The following is a 13572-nucleotide window of genomic DNA, read 5'->3' on the forward strand; positions in this document are numbered from 1 at the left end:
ATTATCTCATAGGTATTACTACTATATACTATTACAAATATATTATATGCACATTACTCATGGTACATGTTCCAAACATATTGGCTGAATGAATGAAAAAGGAATTCTTTTGGAACCCAGAGACCTGAGTTCTAATACTACCTCAGACACTTAAGCCAATCACCAAACTTGTTAGAATCTCAGTTTCCTTGCTTATAAAATTGAATGGAGGCTATTTGTGTCAAGGAATGGTTCTAAATAAACTGTCTTGCAGATCTTAAAGTGCTATAGAATTGTGAGTTATTATTATTCAAAAGACCATAGACTTAGAATTAGAAGAAATCTCAGAGATCATCTAACTTCAATCCCTCCATTTTACAAATGAGGAAACAGAGACCAGAAACTTAGCTAGTAAAATATTTGATTCCAACTCTTGAGCCCTTTCCACTTTACCATATTGTTAATAAAGTTGGGAAGCACAGTCACAATTCTCTTCCGGTTCCATAAATATATAAAACATTAAACTGAACACAAAAATATATCAGCCATCTAGTTCTGGTTTCCTCAAACAATTGATTGCTAATAATGTCTTCCCAGCCCATGGACCCAGAAATTAACAAATAATTACCTGATTCTTTTTTGAACTGTGGTTCTAGTGGAGAAAGTTCAGGCCATGCAAAAGGAATCCCTTGCTGCATGGTTTCAGTGCCCATGGAGATAACGGCAGAAAACTGTCAATAGCAACAACATTCAAGTCTGGAGTCTTAGCCCCAGCCAAGAATCCCAGAGAGAGTGAATCTGTATTTTCATTCAAGAAGGTGCGAAATGATGGGTGCAATGATAAGAGCTGCCAGAAATATGCAGTCCTAAAGCAGATTTCTTCTATAACTCAAAGCTTTGAAAGTGTCAATGACAGAGAAAAAGAAGGAGGAAGCATCCAAGAGATAAGTGGAAAAGAAAAGGACAAGGGGGACTTGGGAAAGGGAGAAGAAGATATAGGGGGGAGGGGAAGTACACATTTTCTCATACTAAGATTGCAATTATTGATCTCTCCCCTCTCTTTTTTTTCCACAGGATATTTTTATATGGGAGAAATCAAAATACCAAATAGGTTATTTTTCTTTCCCTACTTCCACTACGAATACATATAAATACAACCAAGCTTTCAAGCCTTTTTGCTCCCCTAAGGAGGAAATTGCAATTACTCTTGATGAACCAAGTTCCTGAGATATCTGTCTTTGTACTCATAAACTGCAACTATATATTTAGATATCTCATCTCATGAAAACATAAATTACACGAGGATTTTCTTTTATAGAGATCTTGATGATGAGTCACCATATGAAATATGGAAATTGAATAGCTCTTAGAAAGAAGAAAAGGGAAAGATTGGATTCATTGGGTCAACTTTAAGGAAGCAATAGAGAACACACATTCATTTTGAATGGGCAACAAGGAAGAACCAGTTTGAAATAGACCTTGAGAGAAAAAGTCCTTGAAACCCATAAAAATAAAATGATACCTACCAGGGGGGATGGAATAAAAGATTAACTTTAGTAGAAGAGGCTGCTTTCTTTCCCCCTGGAAAGTTCAAGATTTTCTTTCCTAATTATTAACTCACCACAGAGATTTGATCCTATAGACCAAGAATGGGTCTTCATGGAGTTGATTACAGTGGGATTTTATATGTGAAACAGAGAAAGGAGTAAAAGTGTTATACTTTGAACATGGCAAGAATGTGGCTATGAAATGAAAAAATAATCAACAAATATTCATCAAGATCTTGCTCTGTGCCATCATTGTTTTAAGGCCTGATGATACAGAGAAAGGTTAAAATATGCAACAGAGATTCTTTACAACTACTTAGTATTGTAAAGTTTTTTTTAATTACTTTTTAAAAACTTTTTTAAAAATTACATTTCTTTCATTGGGGTCTTGGATCCCAGTGGATGTAAGTAGAAAAGAAAGGAAAACAAGAAAGTAAAAGTAGCCCCTGGCTTAATGATTGATTGAAGCATTCTCTTCAATATGTGTGCCCTAACTACATATATTACCTATATGTGTGTTTACTTTTCTCATTGACAATACATATCTCTATGGGAAAATGTGTGTCATATTTATGAGGAAATGTTTTGTTACTGTTTTCTTACTCAGCTATTGCATTAAATACTTTTGGTTTTGTACAATTGATGTCTTATAAGTAACTACAAAAGGTAAATACATTTGTAGGGGTTCATGAGCTATGGTTTTGAGTGGATGAAGACCCAGAGATTACCTTGAATATGGAGTAACTTTGTTTGGGGAATCGATTATGAGTTGAAAGGCATCCCAAGTGACATAGAGATATTTTACTTTTGCAGTAAATTTAACAGTGGGATTTGGGAGATGGAGATAGGAGTAGAGTTGAAGAAGAAGACAAGATGGATAGATCCAGGGTGAACTGCATATCGTGGCCCATCCTGCTCAGGATATAGTAATTATTAATAATGCTCCCACATGCTTCTGATATGCCAGTCTCGGCCTTTTATGAGGAATTTGACTCTTCCTACTAGAAAGGTTCCATTTGTGAACTGGCAGAAAGATGGAGTTTACAAGAGCAAAAAATGAAAGAAAGATAGATGTTAAGGGAAAGGACCTCTGTGTCTGACTCAGCTCGCTGACCCTGAAAATTTCCCTTCCTTTACTGAGCAGATAATAAGCAGCAATCTTTTGTAGGGATGAGTCAGGACCCATTCCTGGTCAGGACCTCAGTGTAGCCTGTATTCTTCTGGACCTTGGAACCTTTGACAGAAAACAGAATTTCTGCATCTATCCAAGTTCCTGGTCTAAAAGTCTAGTCTTCAGGATGCTGAAGACTCATGTACCCTGATAATGCTCATTATGCTTAATTGAATCACAAGTTAAAGAAGGAAGAGCTTGGATTTTCTTGACAGAGATAATTATTTGAACTTGGTAAGATGAGTTTTCTTGAGTCCAAGTCAGACACTCTACTTAGCTGCCCAAAATGCTATTATGAAATCTATTATTCTACAGGGTAACATGCATCTAAGCCAGAGGGGGGAAAAATAAAGGAAATAGGAATCAATCAGCAAGTATTTAATGAGGGCTAAACACTGGGGATACAAATACAATGAAATAATATCTACTCACAAGAAGCTTAAATTTTATTCAGGAGTTCATACCCTGGGATCTATGAACTTGTTTAAATTTTTTTGATAATTGTTTTTCAATATAATTCATTTTGTGCATCATAAGAGTATTATTCTGAGAAGGCACTGATAGGCTTTGCCAGTCTGTCAAGGTCAGAAAAGCTTAAGAAAATGTCTGTTCTACAATAGTGGAATGGAACAGAGTAAAGGAGGAGGGAGTAAGAGTAGAAAAAAATTACAGGAATTAGGAAATCTTATAGTAGCCCAATTGACTAAGAAATTATCAAAGCTGTTTTCAAAACCAAAAGCTATTTTAAAGCAATGTAGTGAAGGTTGTAATGAAGAGAAAGTGATATAATTGAGTTCTAACTCTGACCATATTGCTTATTAACTGTGTGACCTTGGAAAGATCACTTGGTTTATCAGGACTTAAGATTCCTCACCTATAAAACAAAGGATTAGGATTAGATGTCTTAATAGCCTCCCTAGCTCTATAATTTATCTGCCACTTGCAAAACAATCATTCTAAAGTGCAATATTCTTCATGTTAAAGAACATGAAAACTAACAGAAACTATTGTTTTTCTTTCCAATAGGGAAACCAATCAACTAATTAATAAGATTTGAGTGAGTGAAAAACACTACCTTTATAGGCTACATTAGAGAGAGCCAGGAGTTCATTAGATATCATTCAGAAAGTTGACTTTCATATTTCTAAATCCACAGAATATTGATGACAAACTAGACACTCTGAAGAAAATCAACTTCAGGCACAACTGACAATCAGAGAACTGCAAATTAATGAGAATTCTATAAAAGGAGAAAAAGATTTATAGTAAGCAGAAAAAATGAGTTTACCCATTGGTCAAACTTTCTAAGTATGAACCCATTTTCCCTTGGGACCACATATGACCAAAAGAAGTGTGTACCTTTAGTTTGGAGGAATTAAAAAAGAGAATTGGTCTTGTCATACCTATTTAGTAAATGCCCTTTCTAAAAGCTAAATCTGTCTGGCTAATAATCACTAGAAAAATACACTGATGGAGGCTTTTGAATGACTACTAGAAAATACCATTTTCCTGAGAGTTGTTTCTAGAACTCTGAAGGTGTCGTAGTGATTGCTCTCAGGGGATCCAACATACGAATTTAGAGGAAATGGGGGAAATATCCCAGAGCAGGAGCTACTCTGTAAAAGATGAACTCAGAAATCATCTAGAAAACCAACTCTCCTACATATTCCAGTTCTTATTATGTGTCAGGCACTGTACTGGTGCTGAAGATACAAAAACAAAGGAAATAATGCTTCACACTAAGAATTTTGTGACACCCTGTGTAGGTATGTCATCTTCAATAGAATATAAACTCCTTGAAAGCAAGGACTATTTTCTTTTAAGTTATTAAAGCTTAAAATTTCAATAAGGCTTTTGAGACACTTTATAAATTACATTTGTGTAAAGTATCACATATGATTATAATATGCCATATATTATATGAACAACATAATTTTATAATACAGATATAATATAATTATTCTAATATGTTGTATGTGGTATGTGATATATTATAATTATAAATTACCTATTATAAGATATATTTTAAATTTTGTATAATTTTTTCTAATTGCATGTAAAATAATTTTAAGCATTTGTTTTAATGTTATTTTATAATTATTTATAATAGTATATAACATGCTATTATATCATACTATATATTACATATACTATAATAGTATATAATATACTAAGATAATAACACATTTGTATTTTCCATATATTAATTTTATATAATAATTATGATATATCAATATCACATAATATGCAATAAAATATTGTATGATACACAATATACAATATAATTATATGACTATATCACATATGTTATAACATATTATAATTACATATCATCTATTACCATAATATATTCTTATTTTGTTTAATTTTTTTAATTGCCTGTAAAACAATTGAAAGCATTTTGATATTATTTTATAATTATACTAGTATATCATAAACACAGTAATATATTTGTATTTTCCATATATTTAAATTTTACATAATTATGTTAGATCAATATTACACAATACACAATATAATATTGTATTATGCACAATATAGTTATATACATGGTATAACATGTTATAATTAAACTTTATGATCAATTTTTCTAATTGCATGTAAAACAATTTTAAACATTTGTTTTTAATTATAATATATGTCATATGTTATTTTATAATTATATATAATATTAGATGATAAACATATTTATTTTATGCGTATTTTCCATATATTGTCATGTGTACATATATGGACAATACATACAAAATAAAACTAAGATAATTTTGGAGGCAGTCAGTAACATTTGGGGGAGCAGAAAATGCCTTTTGTGGAAATGGTTCTTAAGCTTAGCTTTGAAGAAAACTAGAGAGTACAGAAGCAGAAGATGAGGAGGGAGTTAAAAGACCTTCATCACTTCTTTTGAGAATATCTAAATCAAAAGATGGAATAGCAAATAAAAACCAGACTTGATTTAATTAAATTGAGGATTTTTGGGTAAACCTTAGAAGGTTCTACAAGTGTGAGCTATTATCATTGGTTTTCCCATCTATCTGAACTGGCCATCCATGAAGCTCAGCTGCTCAGAGCTTCAAAACCCAAGGAAAAATAAGTGAAACAGGACTGAAGCTCTTCTGTTCCCTAGCATCAGAGTTGCAAGATTCTAAAAGCGAAGGCATGATTTTTGCACATTCTAAGACCAGAGCCCCCCAGCCTCCTGCTGGACATCTCTTAGCTGATATTCACCATTATATTTTGCCTGCATTCCTTGTACAGAGGGATATTATACAGCCAAAGGAAAGCTGGTACTCTTTCTAACGGACTGAATAATCTTTGTCTCAAAATGTTAATTAGGCAGGAATGAGACGTAGAGAAACTTGCAATCTTGGATGGGTAGCTTCCCATCTGCTTTCATATAAGAGACACAGAAAATGCTATATAAAATGTTCTATATATTTTGGGGGAAGGTTACCTTTCTTATTCTTATATTCCTATTCTCGTGTACTTCTGGACACCATATAAACAAACAAACAAACAAAAAATAAACAAACCAAAGAATAAAAAACAAGGACTAGAATGGTGGTCAAAATTTGAAGGAGCTTTCAGCTCAGTCTCGTCCCTTAGCTAGCTGAGCTTAAGCCTCCCCATCTGTAAAAAATATACCTTTGGACTGAAGGAAGTAACTGTACATACCTGTCATAGAGTGCCCAGAACACAAAAGGTGCTTAGTAGGTGTTTGATGATGGGTTGATTAACATGACATGAACTGTGATCCTATCACTGGAAGTGAAGAAGCACTATGTATCTAGTGGTTTTGAGTGATAGGGGGGAAAGAGTCACCAATGCACTCATAATGCGAATGCATTAGCTGTGAACTGAATGATTCAGTGACTTGAAAACCCCAACAGAAGGTAGTAACTAGCCTGGATTTGGATGATTTTTCTCCAAAGGCAGTTTTTTGGAGGTAGGTTAGTTCATAAAACATGTTTTTGACAGTTTTTTCTAGGTGTGGGTGGTATAATGTGGTAGAATGGCTTTGGAATGAATTGAATACAAAAAAAAAAAAACTATGTAAAGATTTATTTTCTGTCTGATAACTGCATAAGGGTGCTCTCTGATCTGCTTCTCATTCAGGCACGTGGGTGGGTGATCATTTTCTGGTTTACTGAACATAATGACCAGGAATTTGTCTGCCAAAATTGTAGGTACTTGAAATCGAACACCTGCATGGTTTTTTTCAATGAAATAGAAAAGAAGTAAGAGCATTCATAAAAATACTTTCAAGAATTTCCATGTGGATGTATAAATGTATAATGTATAAATGTATAAATCACATTTTACAATAATAGTATTTGAACAACTTTGGGAATATGAACTATGTACTTTTAATTTTGGATATAGGCTTCTGTGACTCAATTTAGAGAGAATCTTTAAAATGCTCTTAGGATAGAAATGGGTACTTATATAGCCTATTAGTAAATTCCTTAACATTTAAGGATAATGTATCACAGGATCATGGAAATATTTAATTTTATTTTCTAGCAGATTATAGTGGAAAGAACACTGGACTGAGAACTGACCTAAATGTTTGCAAGTTATCTCCTAATTTTAAAATTTTATAATTTTATAAATAAGGCCTGGGTTCTCATATTGACTTTGCTACTTATATATTGAGATATAGGCAGATTACTTAATCTATATGGGTCTCAGTTTCCTTATTAGTAAAATGGGGAAGTTGGACTAAATGAGCTCTAAGTTCATTTTCCAGCTAATATTTATAATATATAATATTATATAGTATTTCATAATTACTTATATAGTGGCATATTATTATATAACATTATACATGATATATTACATATAATATTATTATATAATAATAAATACTGATGAGTACAATAATAATAACTCACTTTTATAAAGCACTTGCAAGTTCACAGAGCATTCTCCTCCCAACAATCTTTTGAAGACCCTCTTAAGTCTAAGTAGGATGGATGTTCCTTGGGATTTGTAGTTTACAGCACTCAGCACAGTGCCTGCCACATAGAGCTTAATAAATGTTTATTGAATTAAATTTATACAAAGGCATAAAATGATTGAGAAACTTGAACTGATATGTGCTTGACTCAAAGATAAAGGCTTCTTTCACTATTTAACTGTTTCTCATTTTATCAGGTTGACATGTGGGATGGATGGAGCTAACTCTTATACCATGTTTGTGATTCTACTATTTTTTATACATTTCTACATTACATATACATATCTCAAAATGAAAATTCATCAATGTAGAAGCATAACTTTTTAACATTTTAATTTATTGTTAACTTTTTTTTAAAAAATTGAATTTTAAATTCTCTCCCTCCTTCCTGCTTTTCCTCTATCCACTGACAAGGCAAGCAATATAATAGTTATACATGTGAAATCATGCAAAATATCTTTTCACATCGATCATATATTTTTAAAAGCAAGAAAAATAAAGTGAAAAAATCATACATCAATTTGCACTCAAAGTTCATCAGTTTCTCTCTCTCTCTCTCTCTGAAGAGACAAAGAGCATTATTTCATTATGAATACGTTGGAATTTTCTTGGGTCATTTCATTGATCAGAGTAGTGAAGTCTTCCCAGTTGACTGTTGTTATAACATTGCTATTATTGTGCACAATAATCTCCTGGTTAGAAGACTAATTTTTGTTCTATACAACTGGGCAGGTATACCATAGAACTTCGGAGGTTTTAAACATTTATCCCTCCCCACTCCCAATACATCCCTGGGCCATCCTTCAACATAGAGGAGTATGTTTATGATGATCCCCCATGATCTTCTAATATTCCAATCGAGAAACTGGATCTCTGAGATGGAAAAATGGAAAAGATATTGATGTAATATGATTTTGTGGGCCCCTGATTTAGGGGGGACTTCTGTTCTGGCACTAAGTCAGTGATTTTGGATTTTCTGGCTTTGGAGTCTGCCTCAGGAAATTCCCACACCCAATCTGTCTGATTCTGACCACATCTAAATCAGATAGCTTCTGACCTCAGGAAACTCCCACAGATCAAACTCCTGAGACAAGGGAATTTCAGGAGATCAGGAAAAAACAGGAACAGAAAAACAGGAGAAAGGGACTTCTAGTTATTAGAAATTATACATTTATTTCTTTACCATGTGAGATTTTTAAGCTGGAACCAATTTTCCCTTAATTCTGCATATCAAACAACTAATTAACTCACTCTGGTTAATTGATGTAAATTTATAATCAATAGGGGAAACACACTGGTAGGGATTCATGCACAATCATCTTAGAAAGATACTATATACCCTCAGAATGGGAAGAACTATTGGTAACTTAATAAAATAAGTAGGGAGTTAGGGGAGTGAGCCTAGAACGTCTGTCTATAAAATAAAACCCCCAAAGAAAAGATTTTGTTAGAGCTTTAAAGCTAGAATTTGAATCACTTTATACTGGGAAGCCAGTTGTCAGTTATCATTTTCCACATACACTGCCTGTCTTTCTGATTTTACTCTTGCATTCAACCAGTAGCATGTGAACCTTGAGATTTTGGTTCTTATGGAATTCAAGAGAAGGATTCTTATTATAGGATTATAATCACTACCCCTGAAGTTTGGGGCTTCACAGTAAAAATGACTGGGGGGTAATTAAGCCAAGCTTCTTAAATTAGAAATTTTAAGGAGTGGTACCGTGGTAGGTGAGCACAGTGCTTTTTCATAGTATGGAGAAGAGTCATAGGGAAAATGTGCAAGATTTTGAGTAAAGGGGCATAAATTTGATTCTAATTCTGACATTTTCTAACTGTGTGAACATGAACATATCAATTAATCCTTCCTAAATAGAGTCAATCCCTCGCAATTGGAGAATGGCTGAATGAATTATGGTATTTGAATGTAATGGAATATTATTTTCTACAAGAAAAGATGAGCAGGCTGATTTCAGAAAAACCTGGAAAGACTAACATGAAGTGATGTTGAGTGAAGTAAGTCAAACCAAGAGAACATTGCACACAGTAACAAGATTATGTGATGATTAACTGTGATGGACTTGGCTCTTTTCAACAATGAGGAGATTCAGGGCAATTCCAATAGACTTGGGATGGAAAGTGCCATCCACATCCAGAGAGAGAACTGTGGAGACTGAATGTGGAGCCAAGCATAGTATTTTCACTTTTATTGTTGTTATTGTTTGTTTGCTTGTTTTTTCCCCCTTTCTCATGTTTTTTCTCTTTTGATTTGATTTTTTTGCGCATGATAAATATGGAAATATGCACATGTTTAACCAAAAAAAAAAAAAGTAAAAAATTATCCTTCCTGGCCTCAGTTTCCACATCTGTAAAATAGGAAAAATAACTGAAATACAAAATAAGGTTGTTGTGAGGAAAGCACTTTATAAATCTTAAAGTACTATGTAAATGCAAGTTACTTTTGTGACATGTTATTATAGTTCTGTGAATTTTCTCAGTTAGCATATAGTTAATTTTGCTGTTATAGTTGTGCCTCAATATTTGAGGGGATAGGGAAGCAGGATAACTACAAATGTGTAAAACCATGAATAATTCTAAACCTTACTCCAAACCTTTATTTTTTTTATAATTCTGATCATATTTATTTAACACATAAAACAAGTAAAATAACAATGCACCCACAAAGATCACATGGGTGAAAATCTCTGTGACTTAACCTAGGTGGTAGAAGACCAAGAGGAGGTATTCCCAAAGAGCTTGTAGCTTGTAGTTCTTTCACATTGAAACGTTTAACAAAATTCAGCTGTTCATAATAATTTTATATATGTATATTTATAAATTATAAAATAGATTAATAATAAACAATATTCATTTCTGACTATTTTTTTTTTGCTTTCTTTACATAGGTACCATCTGTGATTTTCTGCAGCCCTCTGTAAATTTATAAAAAAAAAATCAGTGAGCAACCAAAAGTACAAATGTGAAACACCTTGATGTTGGGGGATGACTATAGATTTTGATCTTGACAAACTCTAGCAAATATGAGCATTTATACATGAAAAGAATAACATAAAAAGACTTACAGTCTCTTGAGTCAAATAAAATTACAGATTTCTACCACCTATCATAAAGTTTAGCTAAGTGTATATTTTATATATATATATATATATATATATATATATATATATATAAAATATATATTATATGTATATATTTTATGTAGATACTTTTTTCAGTAATGCACATTGCAACCCATACATGCCTACTCATTATGTGGGACTCTCCTTTAGATTTATTGACCTTACATAGATGGGTTCCCATGGAACACATGAGGTGGCCTTGATCTCAGAAGCAGGAAGTAAAGAAATGTTGATTCACATACTATGGTCTTTTGAAAAATAATTTGGTCACTAAGGTAAATAAACACAAAAACAAAGCTGGCTAAGGGGAAGCTCTAGAAAATATTTTTTTGGTATGCAATTCAATCACCAAGCATTAATCGTTTCTACTGTGTGCCAGACACAAATTATATCTCCATTATCAGTATCTGAGATACTTACTGAATGGCATTGTGATGGAAAGAATCAGAAAGTTGGACAATTTATAGGTAAGCTAAGTTAATTTCCAAGTTACAACTACCTAGACATTTCAGTTCAATCAACAAACATTACTTACTATGTGCAAAGCAGCAGGGTTACAAAGACAAGAACCAAATAATACTTGCCCTCAAGAAACTTACATTCTACTAGTGAAAATAAACAAGTTGTCTGCCTTAAGAATCATAGAATGAATATAAAGAGAAAGTTTGGAAAAAATTCTTGGCATATGTTTATCCTTAATGGGTGGGAGAAAGATTATGATCAAGAAAGGAATGGTCAGAGAGACGGAAAAAGAAACTTGAGAGTAGTATCATCAGCCTCTAACATTTCTCCATCATGGATAATGCTAGCTCTTCACTTAAATATTTTTGTCATGCTAAGGAAAAAAAAATTCATTGATGTATGTTTTACTGGGTTTTTTTAAAGACATTCATTGATAGAGTACTTCATCAAAACATTTTTTATAATTGATTTCTATAGATTATTCATATATATACACAAAGATTTCTATATACCTTTTCTATTTTTTAGTGTTTATAGTTTTTGATATTACTTGTATGATAATTATTCCTATTATATTGGACCATTATATTCTTAGGAAAGTGTACTTGGAAAATGACTGTTTTAATGTATTGTATTCTATTTCCCAGAATCCCATTTAATTTTTTTAGCATTGATATTCACTAATAATATTAACATATAATTTTCTTTTCCCTCATTATTTTTGCCAGGTTTGCCTATCAAAACCATATTGCATCATACACCAATACTCCCTCCACTTTGGTTTTGGCTTGTAGCCTTTTCAAGTCAAAAAGTTTACTATCAGTGCACTTAGCTGACTTTGATTCCATGTTTGTCCTCATCAAAGGTATTTGATAACATGACTGAAAACATCATGCTAAAAAGTATGGGCGCAAGCACACAGCCTTGTCTCACTCCATTGGAGACTGGGAAAGCTGGGGAGCATTGTCCATTGTCCAGAACTTGGGCAAGCCATCATGAAATTAACATACTATACTGATGACCTTCCTGGGCAATTGAATTTTGTCATAATTTTCCATAAGCCCTTATGACTGACAATATCAAAATCCCTGTTCAGATCCACAAATGTTGTATACAGACTTCTGTTCTGTGCCTGGAATTTTTCCTGGAGTTATTGGGCAGTAAACATCATACTGACTATACCTCATCCCCTTCTGAAGACATCCTGGCTCTCAAGTAGATGAAATTCTTTTAGGTGTAGGGTCAGCCTATTAAGAAGGACTCTGGCAAGACTCTTACCAGCAATGACTAAGAGAGAGACCCCTCTATGAATTGTCAAAGGATAATTTATTTCCTTTACCTTTATAAAGATGGACAATGGAAGCATCCTTGAACTCCTGGGGCATAACTTCCTCTTGCCATATAATCTGGAAAATTCTGGTCAGCTTTTGTATGAGCATTGGACGCTCCATATTGTAAATCTCAGTTGGAACAGAATTAGCACCTGATGATTTGCCACACAAAAGTGACCTAAAGACATTCAAAACCTCTTCTTCAGTTGGAACTTCATCTTGTTGTTGCTGTTGTAGTTTGTCCTTCCTTCTTGAAGAGGACCAGAACATCAGGGAAGCAATGCTGTGACAAAGTGAATTGGATTTAAGTGAGGGAGGGATGTGCAAAAGTCTCCTGCCTCACTTTCCCCTCCAGAGCCATCTGGGTGCAGTGGCAAGACATAGATCAAGACGACTGGAGATGGCCCTGGGTGAAATGAGAGACACTAATCTTAAAAAGATCTAAGGTCTTCAACAGGTCTTAGTTTGACTTAAGCTGAATCCATTCAGTGATTAAGGCTAAATAGCAATTGAGGCTAGAATCTCCTCCTTCAACTAGTCTGAATGAATGAATGAATGAATGAATGAATGAATCTGGAAGAGAACGACCCTCAAGGTTTCTAGACAAAGCAGAAATGACTGCTATTTACATTCAACTGGGGAGTGATTGATTCAATTTGAGATAAATGGTCTATATGACTTTATGCACTTATATGATTGTGCACTTTGAAGCTGAGATAGATGCAACAAAGTATGGATCAATTCTCCTCTGTTTGTGCTAATTTTGGCCAAATAATTAACACTAAGAAAACCCAGGTCCTCCATCACTCAGTACCACATCATCTATGTGTAGAACCATGAGCTAGAGTAACTGGTGAAGTTTTTAATGCTGTGAATATATTCTCTTACCTTGGCAGTATGTTTTCCAGGGATGTTCATATTGATAATGAGATTGACACACTAATTGCCAGAGCTAGTGCAGTGTTTGGGAGGCTCTGAAGGAAAGCGT

Source organism: Sarcophilus harrisii, chromosome 3 (assembly GCF_902635505.1).
Source record: "Sarcophilus harrisii chromosome 3, mSarHar1.11, whole genome shotgun sequence".
Classification (NCBI taxonomy): Eukaryota; Metazoa; Chordata; class Mammalia; order Dasyuromorphia; family Dasyuridae; genus Sarcophilus; species Sarcophilus harrisii.